The sequence below is a fragment of the Callospermophilus lateralis genome, chromosome 19 (assembly GCF_048772815.1).
Source record: "Callospermophilus lateralis isolate mCalLat2 chromosome 19, mCalLat2.hap1, whole genome shotgun sequence".
Classification (NCBI taxonomy): Eukaryota; Metazoa; Chordata; class Mammalia; order Rodentia; family Sciuridae; genus Callospermophilus; species Callospermophilus lateralis.
Window position 1 is genome coordinate 37,931,317 of NC_135323.1, and position 12,485 is coordinate 37,943,801.

Consider the following 12,485-nt stretch of genomic DNA (forward strand, 5'->3'; position numbering starts at 1 on the left):
CTGCGGGAGGGGATGTTTCTTGGGCTGGGTTCATTTCCACATGCCCACAGAACATGGTTATCACGTGCATGGGTGCATGTGCATGGGTGCAGCTGCTCCTGTCTACAGCCTATTTAGCATTTGATCTCTGTCATGCTGAGTGTGCTGCAGAGTTGGGGCTTATTATTTTACTTAAGCCAAACTGAGCCATTCCTAAGTATTTTATTTTATTTTATTATTATTAATTTTTTTGGTAGTGAGGATTGAACCCTGGGGTGCTTAACCACTGAGCCACATCTCCAGCCCTTTTTATTTTTTATTCTGAGACAGGGTCTCACTAAGTTGCTTAGAGTCTTATCAAGTACTTAAACTGGCCTCGAACTTGCAAGCCTCCTGCTTTATCCTCTGAGATTACAGGAGTGCACCACCATGCCCAGCTCTAAATCTGTGTGTATAGTGTGCACATCACAGCACACTTTGCAATTGCAAAGCATTAAACAACCCAAACTCCCTCCTGTGCCAGATGCTGTATGAACTGCACCTCCACGCGGTGGAGCACTGTGCCAGCAGTGGAGGAGGACAGGCTGAGGTGATGTGACAAGTGGTGCCGCGACATCCTGATAAGCAAGGAAACGCAGAGCCACAAGAGCACCTGTTGAACATTACAGAGGAGGAACACGGGAAGCCAAAGGATTATTCACTTATTTGTACAAAAAAAAAATAATCAGGAAGGATAAATCAGAAATTAAATGGCACCCACCAGGCAGAGAAGCCTTAGGAATGAGGCCTCTCAGCTCCTGTGTTCTGACTGAACTGTGCTCAAAACACACGAACCAGGATGTGGGGAGCCACTGATGGCAGAGATGGCTCTAGGCTGTGTTACTTTGGAAGAATTTTAACCAAAGCTAACGAAAGATCTTTAGGTAGCAAGCTCATTTTCCACATGGACTATGATTCTGGCCCTATTTATTCTAAGTTGGAAAATTAGAAACAGCACTGTAGATGATGAGAGCCCGCTCTGTTGAACTCCTGGCTTTCTAATATAAGGATAGCTAGATGTAGAAATCGGGGTGTGTGTGCACAGGCAGGCGTGAGCAAGCGAGTGTCCTAGCCCCTGTATGGAAGGCCTGGGGCCATGACACCCAGCCCCAGGTCTGGGTTCCACCATTCTCTCACAAGAGGAACCAGGATCTTGGTGGAGGCTAAGACCAGGGTGGGGAAAGTCAAAATGAGCCCAGTGTATCTGCCAGGAAGTAAGGAATTACTGAACAAATGACCAGCTTGCTGAGAGGAGGCAGGAGGCAGTAATGGAGCCCCCACTGGCCAAACCTGAGATGAACTGAGGAAGAAAATAAATAATGATGGTGCTGGGCTACAAGCCACAATGGACACTAATACCGTGAGGCCACGCTGGTGGAAATAATTGAATAAATATGTCAGTGGTAGGAGGGACAGCTCTTCCTTGTGAATTCTGACTAGTATGGAAGAATTGATGTGGATAAGGTATCATGTGTGACAAACACTACAGTGATAATGGCTGCAGACAGGAACCGTCAGTAGACAGTGAAGTTAGTGGCAAAATGTGAGGCAAAACACGTCTTGTCTTGAAAAGCCTCCACTCCAGATGCTCAGTGATTACAAAGGGAATGACAGTGACATTACAGGGGTGATCACCTTGGCCGTGTGGTCATTGCCAGAAATGAGACTTACTTCAGCTCATGCCCCGTATCATGCACAGAGGACACAGCTTTGCTTCTGAGGCTTGCCCCCAATACACAGTCTGAACCTAATCATGAGAAACAGGCAGACCCACCCTGGGACCCTGCACCAGACAGTTGCCCATCAACACTGTAAAGGTCGTGGAGCCCAGGCACAGTGGCACGTGCCTGTAATCCCAGTGGCTCAGAAGGCAGCAGCAGGAGGATTGTGAGTTCTAAGCCAGCCTCAGGAATTTAGCAAAGCTGTGTTTCAAAAAGGACTAGGGATGTAGCTCAGTAACTATCATAGGCTGAGCACACAAGAGATGTGGGGACTCGGTGCCGTGTGGATCCTGGCTTCTGAGAAGGGACACTGGGACATTCTTAAGTGCTGAGAACTTGCAGGTAAGCCAGTGGAGTGGTACCAGCATGGATTTCCTTTGATTCTGGACTGAGGCTGTTCAGTGTTTTAGGGGAGCTGGGTATATGGCCTTCTTACTGGTAACACCTTAGGAAGTCTGAAATTAGTTTGAAATATAAAGTTTAAAATTTTTTGTATAAAAGTCTTTGTAGTTGAGCTTTCTGTATACACGATTCAATTCTCATTTTGAAATAAATTTCAGTCATTATCTAATGCAGCAACAGGGGATCGTAGGAAAGAAACAGAGCACCCCAACACAGCCACCATTGCATGGTCATTCTCATTCCTTACATCATTTCCTAGGTCTGGTTTGCAAATACAGGGTACCCAGGGGAAACCCAGCCAGTCTCCCACCAAAGCTTCCCAGAAAATAATTTTGGTAGTCATATGACAAGAGTCTTTTGTCATATAGAGAATTTGTTTTATTTATCCTGTGCGCCTGTACCTTCAGCCATTATGACATCATTAAAAGATGGCCAGGGTGCAGCTCGGTGGCATGGTACCGACAAGCATGTGAGAAGCCCTGAGTGCCTTCCCCAGCATTGCAGAACAAACAAATGGTGCTTGGAAAATCTTTCAAGAGCTCTCCTTTGATGTGACATAATGGGTGAATTTGAGGCAGCCCTGGTCTTAGATGTGGGCCCATGATTTCCTTCCCAGAAGGATGAGGACTGACCAGAGGCCACCAGGGCCCCTCCTTTGTCTGGCTCATGACCCCCAGGAGGGGGTGCTGCACATACCTCAGGGCTCCGCAGCCTGGGTTGTTGGCACCCCCTCTGCTGGCCCCACCCACCCTGCCTAAAGAGCAAGTCATATTCGTCCTGGGGCAGTGGTGGGGGGTCTCCCGTGTTCATTTTTATTGCTGCACTAGTTCCTCAGACCCCTGGCTTAAAGCAAAACAAAAGCACTGCGGTGTGAAGTCAGGCTCTAAAGCAGTCTAAGGACTGTCCTCCTGCAGGCGGCTCTGGTAAAGTCCATTTCCCAGCTTGTGCCAGATACTGGAGCCACACACTCCCCAGTGGTGGACCTTCCTGAATCGTCAATCTCACCCCTGCCTCTGTGCTCACATTTCTGACTCTGACCCTCGTGCCTGTGTGCCCCACAGGTAGCCCCAGTAATCTCTCTGTCACAAGACCCTTAATTAAATCGCTTTGGTGAGTCCCTTCCACCCTGAGAAGTTCACAGTTTCCAAGGATTGGAACCTTGATGTCTTGGGGACATTATTCTGCCCATCACACTTCCCCAAATGTGAAAAACATCAGCAGTGATTCTCACCTGAGTCCCAAAGGCAGCCCTGTGTAAGGGCTGTCCCATCCTGCTGTTCCCAGGAACAACCTGGATCTCTTGGGTAACTGTGACTAGTTTCTCTCTCTCTCCCTGTCTCTTTTTTTAGTACCAGGAATTGAACCCAGGGATACTTAATCACTGAACCACATCCCAGAATTTTTTTTTTTTTTTTTTTTTTTTGGTGGTGCTGGGGTTTGAACCCAGAGCCTTGTGCATTCAAGGCAAGTACTCTACCAACTGAGCCACATCCTCAGCCTCTTCCTCAGTCCTTTTTATTTTTTGTTTTGAGACAGGGTCTTGCCAAGTTGCTTGGGGCCTCATTAAGTTGATTAGGCTGGCCTTGAACTTGTGATCCTCCTGTTTCAGCCTCCCTAGCCGCTGGGGTTAGAGGCGTGTGCATCACCGTGCCCAGCAGGCAGTTGGTTTCTCTTTTTTGTTGGCAGCAGTCACATCATAATGGAGTTTTCTCAGGACTAAGTTTAAATCCTACGTTTTTCTGAGACCTTTGGCACTCCTTCCTGGCAAGTGACACAAAGATCAGTTATATACTTAACAGACAGGAATGGGAAGTGGAAGCAGCCCCCATGGCTGTGGCATGGACCCCGCTGGGGAAGCATTTGTCTGTTAGACGAGTTCTAATCTGTGCAGCAGGGAGGAGCCTGGACACCGCACAGGGAACGTTGGCAATATCGGGATGCAGTTGTTGGAGGACGTGTGGCTTTTTCTTCCTTGTATTTTTATGACTGTGTTTTATAACAAGCATGTATCATTTTTATAGAAACAATAAAATCATTAGTTTAAAGAAACCCCTTGTGTTGAGTTATCATTCTACATCCTCTATAAATTATATTGCCTGTGTTAATTTCCCATCGCCTGTGAATACGCCAGTCGGCTGATTCTCCTGGCAGACAACGTGCTGGCTTAGGAGTTGGGATGCAGTTGGTACCTGCTGCTCTTCCACGAGGCACATGGAGCCGGCCGGAGGCTCTTTGCTGCGTGGGGACAGGAGGGGCCCAGCTTGTCTCCCTGATGGCATCATGGGTGCTGTGGGGGTGGGATCCTGTCTGTCTGCTCGTTTCCCCTGGGGGAGACACAGAGGAGCCCAGGTGTGCGTGGCCTTCACACTGATGCAGGAGCCTGCAGACGACAATCTGCACACGGACCCCTTTGTGCGCACAGCCTCCTCGGGACGTCTGCTTGGGAAGCCGATGCTCCCATCTTTGGTGTATGATGGCACCCAATTTGTGCTCAAATTAAACTGTTCAGTAAATTAATATCTTTATGGGTGAGAAAGCAGGGATTTTATTACTGCCAGAAACACTAAAGAACTTCCCATTGAGCCACAAGACAAGTGACTTTGTCATAATACTGTGAACAAGATCACGGGTCTCCAGCCTTCTGGAGGAGTGAAATCACATCTTGGGGCTGTGCTCACTGCGCACTGTAAAGTGAAGAGAGCGCTGGAGTGCAGAGAGGTGCCTCCTGGAGCAGAAGGGCTGGGCTCTGGTGCAGGCGTCAGGAAGGCTCCTGTTCTGCTGGCAGCCAGAGCGAATATCAGCACCACTTGAATTTCATTAGGGAAAACATATATCCCACAACTGTACCCAGGATGCCCTGTGAGATGGGCCCAGGGGCTCAGAAACCCAAGTGGGCACCTTTGTAAGGGAGTTCGGGGTACCGATGGATGCTGGGGGCCTGGGAAGCTTGCTTGCTGGAGCTGATGGGAGGTGAGGGCTGGAGGGCAGTGTGTGCTCCTGCGTCTTGATCTGGCCTTCAACTGCCCCCTGCTGGCCTGTGTGGATGGAGGAGATCCTGTGCTATTCAGGTGCAAGGCAGCATGGTGGCAGTCATCACGGCTGCCCTCCAAGGGCTCAGCCCCTGAGACTGGACCTGCAGAGTTTGGAATGGAAAGTAGCACCGTGCGGAGGACATGCTTCACCCCTGGCTCCCGCAGGTGAGTTCAGCATGTGTCTCAAGCTGCCAGAAAGTCCTAAGGATTTCTGAGAGCAGCAGGTTTCCTTGGGCTGATTCAGCAGTGAGGGAGGCCTGGCATCTATTCATTCAGACCCCCAACACACAAAGAGCCAAGGCAAAATTCAGACCCCCTAGGAGAAAACCTGTGAACTCAGGGAAGGGAGACAGGGACACCGAAATGAGAAAAAATCACTGTCTCTGGGCAGGAGGTTCCCACTGCCCTGGACACTGTGCACCTGTTCTTTGTGAGGCCATCCCTGAGCTGGGGGCATTGCTCCTCTCCCAGATGGGTGGCAGGGAGGAGGCTGTCTGGGTCCAAGGGCAGCTGGGCTCTTTCTTTATACCCCACCAGGGTCAACTTTCTAGAATAGGTTCCTCTTTCCAGGTCCCTGAATGGTGACCTTTCTTGTTGCTGGGTGGCCGACAGGCCTCGTATGCCCCTCCCTCTATGTGCTGCACCACACCCTCTTCTGGGGCAGAGGGGAGCCTACCTCCTAGTACAAAGGACGAAAGAGCAGGGGCCCATCTGGTAGACCGGAGTGGTGTGGCAAAGGTGGCTCTGAGATAAGAGTGAAACTGGAAAGTAGCAATACCCAGGAGCCACTGCAGAGGCTAGGCACAGGCAGGAAGTATCCACACTCTGCCCTCGACCACCCACCAGGAAGGCACAGGGCATCAGCCAAGGCTGAGCTGGAGCACTCCATGCCTGCAAGCCATCAGGCCTGGCCTGGGCACAGTGGTAGCTCTGGCCAGGAGGAACTGAGCACACTTGTGGAGCCTGTAGTCACAGTGACACCGACCTGCCCGCACTCACAGTGCTAAGTCAGGAGCACCAGCCTCTCAGCTCAGGTCAATCAAGAGTCACTCCAGAATAGTTACCAGGGATCTCCAGCACCTGTGCAGAGTGGAGGCTGGGGACAGAGAGCAGAGAAATGCGCCAGCTGGTGCTCTCACTGACTATCCATGTGGGTGAGAGACAGGGCTGCCCTGTGTTTATGGGGCAAGAGGTGTTCATTCCAGACCCTCGGAGAGGAAACACCAGTTTTGAGACAAGGACAACACAGCCCTGTTCGTTTCCCACAGCCCTAGCCCCTCTTCGGGGCTCAGCAAGAGAACCTTGACTTTCAATAGCACCCAATCTTGGGTGTACCCAAGTTAACAAATGAAAACATGCCTGCTCAGGAGGGGCTCTTTCTGATGGCTTGTCTCCATCACAACTGGGCCAGGGGTGGAGGTGGAGCCAACCATGTGTGTGGCAGCAAGAGTCCCCTAGACTGTGGACAACGGTTCCTTAGGTGGGCACGGGGTCAGGTGCCAGGGAGGAGACATTCCCAGCAGAGGAGGGACAAGAACCAGGCATCATCTCTTCTCCAGGCTTCATTGCATGCTGGCAGGGAATCGACCCTCTCTGAAAGGTGCTGGGGAGTGGTTGATGACTTTGGGGACCCAGAATCTGCAGGGTGCCTGCCTGAGGACTTCACAGAAGCCTGGCCATTTTAAGCAGGAAGGGAGGGAGCTCCACTCAGGACAGCCTCCCATTCACCTGCAGGAAAGTCCTGGCCTGGAGAATCGGAAACACTGTGGTCTGTCGTCCCCTGCTGGATGGTAGTGGTACTGCATCCCTGGAAGGGTTACCTGATTCTTTATATTATGGAGTTGTAAGAGTTCTTTGTAAGTAAATATTTCTTGTGAACTTAAAATCTACTGCTCAATTGGGGCCACTAAGAAGGAGCTGGGTTGGGGCTGAGGTTGTGGCTCAGCAGTAGAGCGCTCGCGTAGCATGTGCGAGGCCCTGGGTTCCATCCTCAGCACCACATATAAATAAATAAATTAAATAAAGGTACCTTGTCCAACTACAACTAAAACATAAATATTAAAGAAAAAAAGGAGCCGGGTCCAGGAAAAGGAGGGAAGCTTCCATCACTGTGTTTCGAGCCGGAAGTTCCAAGTTCAGCTTATGGATGCAGCCCCAGATGACCTTTCCCTGCGGGGGGTGGGGGCTGGGCTGTGTCCAGAGAGGCAGCTTGTCATTAGAGGCAGGTTGGAGAAGGAAGGACGGTGTGTCCAAGAACACCTATCTGGCCCGGGTGCAATGCTAGCCTCACCACCTTCTCATGGGTCTAGGGCTGATCTCCATGACACACCCCTCCCCCAACACCATTTGCCTCTGCCCATTGGAAAACTAAGCAGAATTTTTTTTCCCCCAGTACTGAGGATTGAATCCAGGGTGCTTCACCACTGTGCCACACCCCCCAGTCCTTTTTATTTTTTATTTAGAGACAAGGTCTCACTGAGTTGCCTAGGCTGGCCTCGAATTGCAATCCCCTGCCTCAGTCTCCTGAGTTGCTGGGATTACAGGAGTGCACCACCACACTGCCGCCACCCCCAGAAAATATTTTAAATGCCCTGAGTGCACCCAGTAGACCCTAGCAGCCACAGCCCCCCAGAGGCTTGAGACCTAGCTGTCATCTTTGAGAAGATGCCAGAGGACTCCCTGCTTCCAGGGGGCTTTGGGGCCCGGTACCACACCCAGAAAGGTGTGCCGAAGCCATCTTGGTCCTGGGAGAGGTGTTGCCCTCCTGCTCCCTACTCTGTAGTGTGGGGTATGCTGGCTCCGGTCTTGGGATTGTGCTGGGGTGGCTCCCTGGTCACTGTTCCAGTCTCTCCGCTTGCTGAATGTACTTGCCTGTCTCCACGAAGCCTCTCTTGAGCAAAGCTCCTTGGAAACACTCCTGTGCTGCCGAGCATCTTCCCTTTTGATTTTTCTGTTTTCCTTGGTGGAAAAAAAATTTTTTTTTTGGTGGGGGTTGGCAGAGGAGTTGGCTGGGTGAGAACCAGTGGCAGGCAGGGACTCTTCCTGCTGCCCCCAGCCCCACCCCGAAGCTGTTGTTCATTGCATGTCCCTGTCTTGCATTTCCGTGCTTTCTTCATTTGGGTTCGACCATTTGGGAGAGGAGACTTGCTCTGCTTGTTCCTCTGGGGGAGCCTTGCCAACACGAACTCTGGGGTACCTATGGAAGGCTGGCTCCAAAACCCCTGCTCCCTCCCTTTGGGAAGACCTGTGGGAACCCCCACTCTGGGGTGTGTCTAGAAGCAGACCAGGCAGAGGGTTGTGGCCACAGCCACCCGGCCTTGCAAGGAAGGGGGACAAAGGTGAATCTAGTTTTAGGAGGTGGACCTTGTTCTCTTCCCTTCCCGGTTGAGGCTAATTTAAATCATTGGCCCTGAGACATGGAGTCCATGGTGAGGATTATGACCTCGGATGGCTACCCTGCAGCGCTCAGGAGAGGCCAGGGAGGCCTCACCCGAGGGGGTGGCCGGCTCCTGGCTTCGTGCACCCCAGGCCATGGGACCTCCCTGCAACAGCCTGGGCCTGCCCAGCCCTCTCCTGGGGACCCACATGGCTCCTGCTGGCCAGCTGATTCCAGTTATCTCTGTCCCATGCCCTCATCCCCCGAAAGGACTCCTTCCTGGACCTCTTCTATGCTGGTGGCTCCACACCTCCTTGGGTCCCTGAGCAGAAACTCTGGGGCTTACTCTGGTCTCTATCTCTCCCCTGCAGATGCCACAAAGCCAGTGGCAAAGCCAGGGTCACTTCCACCTCGAGATATATACATACATATATATATATATATATATATATATATATATATATATATTTTTTTTTTTTTTTTTTTTGTACTGAGGATTGAACTCAGGGCCTCTTAACGAAAGAGCTACATCCCCAGCCCTTTTTTGTATTTTATTTAGAGACAGGATCTTGCTGAGTTGCTGAGTTGCCCTAAATTGCTGAGGCTAGCTTTGAACTAGCAATCCTCTTGCCTCAGCCACGGGGATTACAAGTATGCGTCACCGTACCAGGTGAGATGTGTCTTATATCTGCTCTCTCTCCATGATGGTCCATTCCCTGCACCCAGACATCTCCCCTAGGCTCTGCCCCTGCTTGCAGCCACTAGGACCCCAGCCCAAGAGGTGAGACCCCTGGGTAGCAATGGCTGTGCTCTGAGCTGGAATAGTGGCAGGAAAGTTGGGGACACAGTCCAGCTTTTCAAGTTGCATGTCCAGGGCTCCTCTGGCTTCAAGAGAAGGACACCTGACCTGGGCTGTGAGTTTTCCAGAGTGGCTAGACCCCCTCTGCCTTCTTTTCCCCCAGATTACATTGATCTAGACCACCTGGGCCCCATGTCTCCAGCAGAATTTGTGGAAAATCCAGACCTGTGGGGCCAGAACTGGGTGAGGCCAGGCCCAGGTGACTATGAGAAAACAGCTGGGTACAACAGATGCCTAACGGCCCCACTGCTCAGTCCCCAACTGGCTGCAGGTTTCTGGATCTGTTTTGTGCAACTGCAACAAAGTCAAGGTCAAATTGTGACTGCTCAGCTGCTGCAGCAAGCATCAAGGTGGGCTCCAGTGGCAGACACGGATCTCAGTTCAGGGGCTGGAGATGGGGTCAAAGCTTCCGTAGGGAGGCACCTCTGGGGCCTGTGTGAGAGTCTGTTCCAGGCCTTGCTGGGTTTCTGACAGTTGCTGGCAATCTTGGGTGGCCTCAGCTCACACACCCACCGCTAGTGTCTGTCTCACACAGTACTTTCCCGTCTCTGTCTCCAAATTTCCCCTTGTTTATGAGGACATCATCATACTGGATTAGGGCCACTCCAATCTACTTTGACCTCATCTTAGCTTGATGTCACCTGCAAAGACCCACAGGTCAGAATTCCAGCGAATCTCTGGGGGACACAGTTCAGCCTGTGGCATGAATTGGCATGTGCTGGAAACCTCTGTGGATTGCAGCACCAGTGCCAGGGTCACCCTGTTCATACACACGGGGATTCAGGACCACCCCCAGCACCAGGCACATCAGCGGGTCCTTCCTTGCTCTCTGCTTCTGGCACCCAGCCTGGCTCTCCTGCCCCAGGGCAAACCTCATTTTCCTGAAAGGAAGATGTCCATGGCATTCCCTGCCCCCCTAGTTCCATCTTCACCTCCCTCAATAGCCTTGGTTTCTCCATCTGGCCGGAGCCTTGGGTCAGCCCAGCCATCTTCCTCCCTGGTAAGGTGGGTGTCCCTCCAGCAGCTGCTGTTCAGAGAGGGACTCTGATGATAAGGCCTGCATCCTGCCAACTCCCAGCCCATCTTACGGGAGGTGCATAGGAAGGGGGGGGGGTGTTGCAGACTGAGCTGCCTGTGCTTCCGGAAGCATCTGAGCCACTGAAGATAAATCAAGTCTCATTATCATGCTGCAAAGCTGCTGGTATCAAATAGCTTGCAGAATGGGGATTCCAGGGACCAGAGAGAAGTTTCTTGGTGGCTGATAACAATTTTTGCTTTGAGGACCTTGGAAATCTAGTCAGCAAGATATCAATTTGTGATAACAAAAAAGGGAACTGGTGAGAGAGAGTTTCTTTCATACTCCCCCAGAGGGGTGCCACCACCAGCGCCCTGGACCTAGTCATCTCAGGCTCTCGGCGGTGTGCCAGGAGCTCTGGGATCCTCCTGCTTCAGATGGGGCCTCTTCCCCTCATCTGGGGGCCTCTGTTGGGCAGCTGGGGACTTCAAGGAGGAGTGTGCCAGTGGGGAGTGTCCTGGATACCCCTGTGAAAGCGTCTGCTCTGCTGGGAGTGGCCAGGCTGAAGGCAGGGCCATCTCCCCCAAGGGCCTATGCTGTCCCTGGAGGCCTTGGTCCATTTCACACCTTCCCTGGGAAGAGTCACCCCTGCCCACACTGATATGCAGCTCCATAGGCTGGGGACAAGGCCCTGGCTTCACCCTGCAGCTTCACAGCTGTGAGACTGTGTCCCCATCAAAACCGCCTGCAGACCTACTATGTGCAGTATGCAGACTAACCTCAGGGGATGCTGCAAGAACAAACTACTGCAAGGAGCTCACAGCCTAGGGGCTCCTCAGTGTGGTCAAGTAGCCATAGGGATGTAGAGGCCAGTCTTGTCCAGGCCCCCACCAGGCTAGGAAGTGCTTGAGGAACTGGGATTGAGGGCCTTCAGTGTAGCCTTGTGTGCTGGGGCTGGCAGGCAAGGGGGATCCAGTGGGCAGAGGGAGCAGGAAGCTCAGGCCAGAAGGGCTTCTTGTGGGTGGACCTTGCGCAGGAGCAGGCAGCAGCCTTTCTGGCATCCACACCAGCACCATGGATCCTGAGATGCCTGTGGCCAGCATTTGTCTGAGTCTGGCCCACCCTAGGCCAGGCTGTTACCTTTGGGATTGTTCATGAGCATCCAGTCTGGCCACAGCCAGGCGGGACCAAAGGAACCCTGCTTTAGCAATCCTGAATGTCCAGGGAGCTGCTGCAGGGCTTGGTCAGAGGAGCTCTCTTTATTTATTTATTTTTGGGGTACTGGGGATTGAACCCAGGGATGCTTAACCACTGAGCCACACCCACAGCCCTTTTATATTTTAATTAATTAATTTTTTGGGGGCACCAGATTGAACTCAGGGGCACTCTTGACTGCTGAGCCACATCCCCAGCCCTATTTTGTGTTTTATTTATTTATTTAATCTTTATTTTATTTTTATGTGGTGCTGAGAATCGAACTCAGTGCCTCACACATGTCAGGCGAAGGTGCTATCACTTGAGCCACATCCCCAGCTCCTTGTGTTTTATTTAGAGACAGGGTCTCACTGAGTTGCTTAGAGCCTCGCTTTTGCTGAGGCTGGCTTTGATCTTGAAATCTTCCTGCCTCAGCTCCTGAGCTGCTGTGATTACAGGCATGTGCCATCATTCTGGGCTAGCCCTCTTTTAAAAAATTTTTTTAGGGGCTGGGGATGTGGCTCAAGCGGTAGTGCGCTCGCCTGGCATGTGTGCGGCCCGGGTTCGATCCTCAGCACCACATACAGACAAAGATGTTGTGTCTACTGAAAACTAAAAAATAAATATTAAAAAATTCTCTCTCTCAAAAAAAAATTTTTTTTAGTTGTAGATACCTTTATTTCATTGATATATTTTTGTGTGGTGCTGAGGATCGAACCCAGTGCCTCACATGTGCTAAGCGAGCACTCTACCACTGAGCCACAACCTCAGCCCTAGCCCTCTTTTTTTGGAGAAGTTTTTACATCCCAACATCTCTGATCTGTGCACACACACACCTTTGTCTTCGATCTTCTGTCCCTCCCACCTC

The 12,485-nt window shown here is 51.5% G+C and overlaps 1 non-coding gene across 1 annotated transcript; it reads right to left on the reverse strand.

Annotated features, from left to right (window-relative positions):
* Positions 1–3,563: 3,563 nt before the first annotated feature.
* On the reverse strand, positions 3,564–3,634 carry Trnas-uga (transfer RNA serine (anticodon UGA)). The gene has a single exon. It is a non-coding gene; the product is annotated as a tRNA-Ser (tRNA).
* Between the last annotated feature and the right edge of the window lie 8,851 nt (positions 3,635–12,485).